This window comes from Aulonocara stuartgranti (assembly GCF_965226115.1).
Source record: "Aulonocara stuartgranti genome assembly, chromosome: 7".
NCBI classification, from domain to species: Eukaryota; Metazoa; Chordata; class Actinopteri; order Cichliformes; family Cichlidae; genus Aulonocara; species Aulonocara stuartgranti.
This window is the reverse complement of record NC_138945.1, coordinates 28,712,445-28,724,401: the sequence shown is the minus strand read 5'-3', so window position 1 is coordinate 28,724,401 and position 11,957 is coordinate 28,712,445. Positions and strand designations below refer to the sequence as shown.

Sequence of the window (11,957 nt, the reverse complement as noted above, 5' to 3'; positions counted from 1 at the left end):
TGGAAATAGTTAAATGAAGTATAACTACATAAAACCTGAGTAAAGTACTTGCGTTAATGGTCCTATCTGTGCTCTCATCCAGTGGTGGGATTGTACTCTAGTCCAATGCATTTGGGGTGCAGGCAACTAGAGAAGGAGAACCATGTTTCAGAGGGACCATGTACAACCGATTCATCCCTTCTATACATACCCCTGGGCACCATCTACACTGAAGTACTGCAAAATTCTGGGTTTACATTTGATTAACTTGAGTGTGAACTATGGAAACAAAGACTGAAGAGACTGAAGAAGTCACTTGGATGTGTTGAAACGTTTCTCCCACTGAAAACGCTACGTCCAGATGAACAGACTCAACTTTTGGAGATATGGAAACAAAGGTTCTTCTATGTAGAAGTGCATGAATTAATACAAGAGGAGAACATATCATTATTTTATGACTGTACCAACTATTGTACTATTAAGCCAAGGAGTTATATGGTCAGCATCAGCACCACATATGTTTACAACACTAAGAAAAGGAATGAGCACTCAAAGGTAAGAACTTGGGACTTCTGTGAAACCCCAGTCTGCCTTGTCATGAAAGAATGAAACATTAGTGTTTGAAGCTGCTGAAATCCAAGAATAAAGCAACAGGAAGTCTATGTGTAGTTGCACACCCTGAATATTTCATGATTACACCTACTTTCTCACCTGACAGCAGCAACTGTATATGATATAGATATGAAATAGATAAGAAAATCTATGAAATAGATATGGAAACCTCCATCTATACCATAAAAACCTCCAGAGCCAAGCACAGACATTCACGCCACTTGCAACTGCATTTATTTTGAAAAATGGAGAACAGACTCCTACTTGGCCCAGTGTGTTTGACACTTCTCATTTAAGATGAGCCCTGACTTAAAAAACAAAACAAAACAGACTCGTGTTATCAGTCAAAGCTGCACACCAGCCAGCGCCTCCTTTCTGCATAGACTGAGGAGCAGTGACAGACGCATGCGCGGTGTGGTTGTCAGCGGGTTGGTTGGGCTTGTGTTTACAGCTCGGCTGGATGCTGTTGTCTGCTGATGTTATTTGGGAAGTGCAATGTTGTGCCAGCCGCCGTTGGAATAAAAATAAAAGTGGGAACCAAGGTAAGCTGTTTTGCACTTGCGCACGCATTTATACTCGAGGTTAAGCGTGACTGTCTCCCTGGTCAGGAGGAAATATACCTGTTTGTTGGTTGGAAGTGCCAGAGTAGCATGGCTAGCAGGCGTTAGCTATCCAGCCATAATACTGTAATGGCCTGTATGAACACTCTGTCCATCGCGGGGCCAGGCAGCGGATTTATCTTAAAGTTATTTGCAACCCATTTACCTAAGAGTTTGCATTGATTGTGTCGTGTTGACGGAAGTGTCTGGGGAAATGTTCACTGTGCGATTAAACATTTTGGTCTGACTTTGAGGCTATAACTGCTATAGCTGTATTAGCTAACGTTAGGCAGGTTGGTGAGGGCTAACTGAAGCAGTAAGTGAACACTGGAGCTAGCGAGCTTCGCACGTTTTAATCGAGAGAAATAGATTAGTGCCTGCTCAGGGACAGGTGTGGTTTAATAGGCTGACAGGTAGCAGTTTTGCCTATATCCACATGGAAATGAATGTGAATGCTAAGCATGCCAGATTGTGTGTAGATGTTGCAGTTGTCACTGTAGTGCAGAATATGGACATATATTAATACTTATCAATGCACTCATTATCAGATCGGATCGGTCCTTCCGTATGTTATGCAGTGCGATGGGGACCTCATGAATAAAAGGTCAAATAGCCAAGCATGTACTGAAGGCATATGTGATATTAATATACAAGTCAATAACTTCATAAGATCAGCAGCAGATATTAGAATTAGGCTGTCGGTGCTTTTAACGAGCCTTTCATGCTGTCATTGTTTCAAGAAGACGGAAACTTATAGTGCTATTACAAAATGCCCTGCAGGTATTTGCCAAGGGAATAACCAGGGAGGTTATGAAGTTCTTTCCTGGAATAACTTTATTATTATTATTTTTTAAATCATAGGCAGTCTGCCCTGCAGGACCCATTAACTACCAAAACACAACCTTGGAACAAAACTAGCTGTTTAAATACATTAATAACATTTCGCAAAAGGCCTCATTTTCCAGGGTAGTCCCCTTCAACCTTTTAAACTAACTTCGCTGACCCTGATTTCAATATATCAGAATGAGTGTGTGCTGTGTTACAGCTTCCTCTATGCTCTGTTTTACACTGTTAACATTGCACATTGTCAGTTCTTTAATGAGACAAGTTGTGTCAACACAAACTGACCAGAAGTTATATGCCATATTCCTCTCACTTAATGCTGACGACTACTGTCTGTCTATCTGTCTGTGAGCTTGAACAGTTTCCATCAGTCAGCTGATTGTTCCTGTTGTATTTCCTGAAACTCCAGTATTACGAAGCAAAGCTCGTTGCATATAATGCATTCGGTGCATGCGCTCGATAAGAACAAAACAAAGCCAAAAAAAAAGATTAGACTTTATGTAAATATTTGTTCTATTAACCATCAGCAGCTATATTAGAAGAGGAGGAAAGCCAGCACATTCACAGCTATACTTTATGGAAGCATTATGTTATGCATGTGTTTTCTTCCACATTACACAATAACATACATAATGCTGGTTTTACTACAGATGCTTATGCACAATAAAGTACTTTATTTGTCTGATAAACAGACCGCTATATGGAGATTGCTATGATTGTTAATTTATGTGGTGTTGATAATATCAGGAACCACTTCATTCATCACTTATGGTAATTAAAACTTATGTTATCTGTTTAACATTAATACTTTTGTGGCTTTAGGGACAACTTAAAAAGCTGCTGAGAGGCTAAGATTGGGCCGTGCCACTTCTCTGATATGTTATCTGGAAAATGTCTCACAGAGATTCTTTCTTTCCTGTATCAGCAAAGAAAGAAGCGACTTACTGTAAAGTGCACTTAACAATCAAAAAAGTAAACAGCGATCACAAAAAAGTGACCAATAAACAAATACCAAACCCACTCCCCCAAATACAAACACATAAATGACATGCACAGGGGGCGATCGTGGCTCAAGAGTTGGGCGTTCGCCTTGTAATCAGAAGGTTGCCGGTTCGAGCCCCGGCTTGGACAGTCTCGGTCGTTGTGTCCTTGGGCAAGACGCTTCACCCGTTGCCTACTGGTGGTGGTCAGAGGGCCCGGTGGCGCCAGTGTCCGGCAGCCTCGCCTCTGTCAGTGTGCCCCAGGGTGGCTGTGGCTACAATGTAGCTGCCATCACCAGTGTGTGAATGTGTGTGTGAATGGGTGGATGACTGGATATGTAAAGCGCTTTGGGGTCCTTAGGGACTAGTAAAGCGCTATATAAATACAGGCCATTTACCATTTACCATGCACATAGCTCAGCTAATATAAGTATATGACATTACATTATATTATTATTAGGCCCTTACACCATAATAATAAATATCAACCACTAAAGACAATAAAGCAGAGTAAAGATGTCAAACTGAATAGATTTTAGCACCTCCCTCTATCACTACTGTTCAGATGTTTTTTTCCATATCTGGACTGAGATGCGAGTAACACCCCTCATACACACCTGTTTTTGGACAACTGATGTAGACTGAATGGCGAGGGCACCAACTGTTGTGGATTAGTGTTTCAGTGCATGTGCTGTGGGTGAGATGACTCTAATTCATACATTAGTTACATTAGAGTTCAAAAGTTCCCGGGCGTTTGATAACGGTTTACTTTTGGGGGAAATAATGTTTCCGCCAAATAACCAACGAATTGGACAAGTCTGCATCGGCCTCAACTTTGCACAACTGGATTTTGTTGCATGTACTGCTTCTTTGGAGCTTTATGGAGTTATTAAGCTCATTTGTGTCACACTGATGGATGCATCAGGGGCAATTAAGGGTTCAGTATCGTCCCCAAAGATACTGAGCAAGTGTTTCTGTGGTTAGTGAATTACCTGCTCTTCTTCCCAAGTAACAGCTATCCTCATGTTCAGTGTTAATCAAATTTAATTAATAATTAAAAAAAATGTATAGAAAAGACCTGATTACCTTCTGGATTTTAAATGTTATGACTTGGTGGATTAGACGTATTTCCGTCCTCAGTTTATGTGGCTTCTTATTAACGGTAGGGGGAAGCAGTTTATTGGTAAATAAATGTCTGCAGACTGTTGTAAAGCTATATCTAGCTAGCTGTACTGTACCTTGTATGGATGCAGCTGATTTGTATTTGATTCTTAATCATTCAGTTGCATTAGATGAATACCCACGTTGCATGAAACACTTGTGATACTCCATTAAAATCTGTGTCATCACCTAGGTGCACACAAAAACACTGAACACAGACCGAGCAGAAACTAAAAGTGGGCTCACTCAATCATCTGGACTGTTTGTGTTGAGAAGACATTAGCCTGATATCCGCAGACAGCTGGTTAGTATTAGCTGCCCAGCAGGGACCGACTGAATAAATTAGAATCCACATACTGTTCAGTCCACTTCCACGCCCTCATACTCTGTAGCTAGAGATAGCATCTCATCAACAACCACAGGCCGAGAGCTCAGATCACTATGCAGATCTGCGCCTCTTGCAAGACAACATTGTATGCACTGCTCACGAGAGCTGTCTTCTGTGTTTTTTCCTTGATACTCAGTAAATAGAAGAGCTATTTTAAGGTTAAATACATACACACACAAACCCACCCACATTTTTAGATGTGTGATCCAAAAATAGCACTCAATGTTAAGTCACCTGAAACAGAAACTTTGGTTGCATGTTAAAAGCAGGGTTAGATCATGTCATTTCAGCTGCTCATCTTATAAGGGTTGTACCTACCTCTCTATTTTTACTCACAGACCATTTGCACACTTCTTTTGAGTTATAGATGCTGTACGCTTTATTTCTTCCTTTTTCTTTCTTGCAGCCCTGCTTTGTTTTCCTGCATCTGGGCTTTGGCTTTGATAAGAAATTGCTCAATTTTTATTGTTAATTCACTAAACGACAGAAACTTTGACATACATATTTATCACTGAGGTAGGGACAAATGCAAAAGTGAGAATTCATATTCACTTTCAGTTCCATTTTCTGTATGTTCATCACACATAACTATTGTTGCATGCATGTTAACACACATCTAAGTGTCAGCTTTACTTTAAAAGCCATACCTCTATTTTTCAGAGACAACACCACTAAGTAAGTAGCTGTGAATAGCCAGTCCATGGCTGTAGCTCAGTATTTTACAGTGAACAGGTTTATTGCAATCAGTTCTGTGTTTGTGAAATTAAAGGCAGGCCTGCCGTATTTTATTTAGTCACGTGAGATCATTTTATTGTTGAGCGCGAGTCTTTCGAGAGCATTCATACCACTTTATTAAACCAGGGGCCTCTGACCTGCAGTGAATCTGAATGAAGATTATAATTAGATGCTCACACAGTACAAATAAAATACTGTTTATGTGTGTGTTTCTTTGATTTTGCTTTGTACTGTTACACTCCCATTGTAGTAGATGAGCTGTTCTGTCACTTTTCCTCTTTTCCTCTTTCCTCCTTTTTCCCCCCTGCTATCTCCGCCTGGCTGAAATCAGTGCTGTGAGGCGGGTTGAAAAGGACTGTGGTGCAAGCCTGAATGCTCTGCCTGTGTCTGGCTGTGTCTTCCTCTCCCTCGTGAGGTGCACACAGGGCCCAGCTGGCAGCCCAGCTGGCAGCCCAGAACAGCCCGTTCAGCTGGATAGCAGTGGGAAGCAAAAAAAAAGAAAGAAGAAGCAGGCATGTGTTTCTAGTGTGTGTATTTTTACACATGGGTTAACATGGTATCCTCCTGTTTTCAACTTAAAATAAACTAAAGTGTGTGAGCCACTTTAAGGGATACACAGACCTCACCACTTTACTACTGTTATCGCTTTGTGTTGATTTATAGTTGATAAATGAGTAGACGATGTAGGTTGTAGTCCTGAAAGAAGATACTCAAAATGAACCTGGCTGCATTTTAAGGCTAAACGTGAGCTTACTTTATTTTCCTCCTTGACAGAGTAAATGTAACTTATATTGGTTTTCACATTTGTAGCATCTCATAGACATGCAGAGTATTCATGTTGAAGTCAGAGAACATTTTGGGAAACAAGCTTTGGAAGAACTATTGCTGCTTCATATCCATATGAACCTATGAAATATGCTGAACAGTTGAGTTATTGGATTCATCCAGGGTGTGGGCTCTTCTCTTCTCTTCTCTTCTCTTCAACCTGCTACTCAAAACAAAGAATCATATAGTGATGAGACATAAAAAGTCAAATTAAAGTTGACTGAACAAATTAGTTTAAATTTGCTAAAAACACTCAAGGTATTGGAAATGACCTCCAATTTAAGGCATTTTAGAACCCAGATAATTTTAATGGTCAGTATCCTGACTGACTGGCAGCGATTGTCGATCTTCTTGGAAGTGTACCAAGGCAGTGAAAAGGTTGATAAGGAACAGTGTATCTTGGCAGGAGCAGGCAGAGCTCTGTTGGTGAGGCTAGAAAGGAAACTGGGGTGACAAGGGAAGCATTATAAGTCTTTTGGAGCCTCCTGCTAGTCAAAGTATTAGGTTTGTGTGTGTGCATGCACGTGTTTCTCAGTGAGTGCCTATTTGTGTTCATAATACAGCTGTCTGTGTGTTTTGTAGGGTATGTGACATCCAGCACAAGTGGGTATTTTTAAAAATGTATTTTATGTATGTATGGGTGTATATAGTATTGACTGTTGTATGTGCATAAAATCAAGTTTCGCCTGGCTTTCTCAAATCAAAGTGCAAGTCTTAGTATTTACCTTAAGAAAAGCAAACAACATGCTCTCTGGACCAGCAGGCAGAAGGCCTGACTATTAGACATTATAAAAAAGGTGGACATGGCTTTGGGGTCTGAAAGACGTGAGAAAACTGCCTCCGGGCTTGTGCTGACGAGTTTGTGGGCTTGGTTTCAGAAATAAGTTTCAGGATATGACTTATAATATCCAGCTTATGACTTGTAATGGGCAAGTGTTTAGCCAGTGAGCATGCAGTTTCATAAATCCACCTCTCACTTCTCACATCCAGTTTCAAAATGCTAAGATGAGCAATGGGAAATCGCTTCACAATGGGACTTCAGAAATCAGCGAGTGATGGCACTATAGCTATCCCTAAAGTTTATTTTAGCCATCTTTCCAAAAGTAGTTAAACAATTTGGAAAAAAAATATAAACAGTTAAAACAGGAATAAAGATCTGGACGAATGAAATATGTTGCTGTATGTGAAAAAGTAATTGTCCCTGTCCTGATTTCTTAGGTTTTGCCTGTTTTTACAACACTTGAATATTTCAGATCATTGAAAAGAGTTTAATGTTAGTCTAAGATAACCCATAAAAATTATTTAAAAAAAAAAAAAAAAATTTAATTTAATAAGAGGAAACGGCCACCCAAACCTTTCTGGCCCTTTCTCAAATCTTTCAGCCCTGGTTGCTACCAGACCTGCTGGATCAGTTAAATAGAACCTGTCTGACAATGTAAGGTAGGCTCATAGAATGCTCTCAGTCATTGACATCTGAGCGTTCTTAGGTGTCCAAAAAACAACACAAAGGCTCATCTCACCTTTGCCTCACCATAATGATCCCCAAGACTTTTGGGGAAATTTCTGTGGATTGACAGTCAAAAGTTGGACTTTTTTGGAAGATTTGAATCCCACTGCAACTTGTAACAAACTAACACAGCATTTCATAAAAAGAACATCATATCAGCAAACATGGTAGTAGAAGTGTGATGGTCTGGGGCTGCTGTGTTGCTTCAGGGCCTGGGTGACTTGGCATAATTAATGGATCCATGAATGCTGCTCTTTACCAGAAAATCCTGAAGGAGAATGTCTGGCCATCAGTTTATCCCCTGAAGCTCAAGTGCTTTAGGATTATACAGCTGTACAGTAATTCTGAACATACGAGCAAGGCCACCTCTGAATGGTTAAAATAAAATGTATTTTGTTTATTTATTTATTCAAACATAGGTTCATTTAAAAACTGTATTTTGTTAGATCTGAAACATTTAAATGCAACAAAACACTAAGAAAGCAAGAAAGGGGCAAGTACTTCTTCATGCCACTGTAATTTAATATTATTTTACCTGTTTGCTTTAATATGCACTACTTTCGAATTATGCTAGGCACTTTTGCTCTTTCTCTCTCTCTCTCTCTCACTCTCTCTCTCACACACACACACACACACACACACACACACACACACACACACACACACACACAAAAGCCAACTGTGCTAAAAATGGACAGCAGCTGTCTTTGAGCCAAGAGTAGTGTAAACATCTGCAAAGTATCCTCAAGACTGAAAGCCTGCAGGGATGAAAGAGACTGGGGATTGATGCAAAGGACCGTGTCTGAATGCTACTGAGTCTGATGCTTAGTTTTCTTTTGGACTGGTATTTGCTTTACTTTGTCAGATATTCTCTTCAATTAATATTATTTCATATGGAACAAGACAGTTGCCAGACCAAACATCCAAGAGCACAAAATGAGAGTAAACCGTCATATCGCAGAAACCAGTATAGATTTGGCTTATTAATAGCTACAGTTAGTAGTTACAGTTAATTAGTCTTATTGAGGTGTCTATAAAGTATACTGGGATTAGAAAATCACCAAACTATGTATGAAATAACAGCAATGACAATGTTTTAAAATGATCTGCTCAGCAAAGCTATCAGCAGAGTAAATAAGCTGCCAAAGAAGCACAGTCCATAGACACGCATGCAACCGTGTTGTCTGTTGCAACATAAGTAACAACGCCCATGCAGAATGAGAGTTATCATTAAATATTCTCAGTATATACTAGTTTTAACGATATATTTGTGTTACTTTGTACCTACATTGTACACAGTGTATCAAATTATTGTTGCACAACTAACCTGTAAGGTAGGGTCTAAGCAAGTTGTGGTGTGTTCGTCCATTTGCTTTATAGTGTTTATGCTAGTGTGGGATGTTAAAGTAGCACTGCATATTTTTGTTGGTCATTAATATTCAGAAAAGGCAGAATAGATTATAACAGGTATGCATGGGAGCACCTTTTTTGATTAGAAAGTGAAACAGGTGGAGAAGGTAAATAGAGGTGTGTGTGTGTGATTTGTGTGCACAGTCCCTCATTACAAAGTGGGTGAAACATAGTTTCTAACTCCTTGGCATTAATTATGATATTTATCCAGTAAAGGTTAGCATAATTGGCTGTCAGCTGAATGGTCTTTGTGTTATGATTGTGTTATAGCTCATTCAGACTAGAGTCGAAATAAGACAACCTTCTTGCAACCAGGAAAGGTCAAAGGTTGCCTGGTGATTGTGTTTAACTTTGTCATATTTGGCAACTGATTGCAAGTAGTTGCAGCTACCAACTGGTTGCCAAGAAGTTGGCCATGCTGATTTTTTTTTTTTCTTTTGCTTTTCATACACATGAAACATAACAAATGTTAAATAAATCTATTTATATGTGGTTATTTATAATTCTTTACTAGGAAAATATGACAATTCAGTTTAAACATGATCTTGCTTTATTGCCACAACAGGTCGCACATTACTTGTTTTACCCGACTCTGCTCAGATCAGCGGGTTGTTGTGTTTGTGCCTTTCCAAATAGATGTTGCCAACAGGGAAGTTGGCACACTAGTTCTAGCCTCACTTGATAATTGTACCTTGTTTTGCAACACAAATTTAAAAAGAAAAAAGCACAAGAAACAAAAAACCCCCCCCAGAATATTTAGAGGAGTAATCAGATTTTAATTTCCTCAGAGTGGTTCTTCCTGTGGCAGAACCAAACTCTCACAAGGGCAGTCTGCCCCGACCAGGTGGGGGTTAGGAGAAACAAAGGCAAGTAGAGGGAAACGGGGCAAAATACACATGCGAGAGAACCAGTTTAAAATTATTTACTATATGAATGAATAAATGCACTAGTGCTGTATAATTATATCGAGAGTGAAAAAGACTTTAATGAAGAATAAACACTTAGTCCACCAGGGGAAACCCACCGCTGTCTAAGCATATTGCAGCATAACTAAGGGATAGTTCAGAGTCACCTGATGCAGTCCTAATTATAAGCTTATCAAAAAGGAAAGGTTTGAGCCTACTCTTGAAAGTAGAGATAGTGTCTGTCTCCCAAATCCAAACTGGTAGTTCTGCCTTCCATTCTGCCTTTAGAAACTCTAGCAACCACAAGTAAGATCCTGAGATCCAAGAGCTCTGTTGGGACAATATGATACTATGAGGTCTTTAAGGACACGGGGTCTGATTACTCAAGACCTTGTAAGGGAGAAGAAAGATTCTAATTTCAGTTCTGGATTAAACGGGTAAAAAGAAGATAATATGGTAGAAACATGCTCTCTTTCTTGTCCTGTTTGTACTGTCGTTGTAGCATTTTTGCAACCTGAAAATAATGCATTACAATAGTTCAGCCTAGAAGTGATAAATGTATCAGTTAGTATTTCAGCATCACTTTGAGACAGGATGTTTCTAGAATTAGTGATATTGCACAAATGTGAGCAGTGCTACAAATCCATGTAATACTCACATTGAAAGGCACATCCTGGTCATGATTCCAAGATTCCTCTAAGTGTTACTGGAGGCCAATGGCAACGTCATCCAATGTAAGCATCTGTTGAGATGCTGTGTTTCTAAGATTTTTAGGACCGAGTACAATAACCTCAGTTTTGTACGAGTTTTGAGGCAGAATATTAGAGGTCATCTAGGCATTTGTCCTTACAGTTTTTTACAGACGCTAGGACACATTTCTCAATACTTAGGTCCTTTTGCAAAACTCCTCACACAGTGAGCACAACAGAAGTCTATGTGGGCCAAACTGAGGATCAGTTATCATTGTTTTGGCACAAAATGCATTCAATGACTACATCTCTCAAATTTCATGAATTATTTTCTCACTCAGACACAACAACTGCCAAAAATCTTTGTACATACAGGACATTTTGCATATACTTACATACTGTTTTCAAAACTGTTAAACGTATGGCCAAAACAATAACACAATGCAAAACTTGAAAAGACAGCAAAATTCAACAGCAATATTTTAGTGAAACATATTTTAAATCTAAAAATGCAGTTTAACCAGCCACAGCTGATTCTCATTGTAGATGAACATCTACACAGGTGTTACTCCTTCAATTTTTCAACTCCTTCAATTCTGGCATGCCAGAAGATTCTTTCCTAGGTGTATTGGCCTAGATGACATAAGATGTGATGTGGATGAGAACCTGTGGCCAAATGGAGAAGACCGAGTAGATTAGCATTACTATTGTATGTGTATCAGTGGATGGTGTGTATACAAATTCTTGTATTTTGGGATTACTTAGTGCAAAAAAATAAAAATACATAAACAAATATTAATGAATTCTGCATGATGTCTGATTCATTCCAGTAACATATATTGAAATTATAAAGAGAGATGTGTCCTTGTTTTACACAAGAAAACGCTGTGTAATGCTACATGTTGTTAGTGTTTTTTAGGTCATTGTTTTGTGGGTGACAAAGTGTGTTTGTCGGCTGTCAACCTTTGCTAGTGTTCTGGAAGAATGAGTTTATTTGAGACCTGAATAAAGTCTTTTGGTAGTTGTAGTGCATTTTGAATGTGAAATGAGCTGCTTTGCCAAGCTGAAGGTCAGTTAGGAGAACTGTGTGAAGAGTTTTGCAAAAGTGACCTAAGTATTGTGAAATGTGTCCTAGCGGCTGTAAAAAACTGTAAGAGATTCTGTAACAAACCACGGCAGACCCGGCGACGCATCCATACGCTTTTCAGCATTTTTTATCGACTCTCGGTTGCTGTTCACAGTCACACGCACACACAGCTGCAGCTTTCCAGCTCGCAGCTGAACACACTGACAACAACCAAACCAGGACCACACTAACACCGTT

At 39.4% G+C, this 11,957-nt stretch overlaps 1 protein-coding gene across 2 annotated transcripts in view; it reads left to right on the top strand.

The window, feature by feature from the left end:
• Positions 1–992: 992 nt before the first annotated feature.
• Positions 993–11,957, top strand: part of rabgap1 (RAB GTPase activating protein 1) — a 76,500-nt gene continuing 65,535 nt past the window's right edge. For both annotated transcript variants that reach the window (XM_082539178.1, XM_082539177.1), the window contains exon 1: positions 993–1,133. The gene's annotated coding sequence lies outside the window, so the exon portion shown is untranslated. The remainder of the gene's footprint in view (positions 1,134–11,957) is intronic.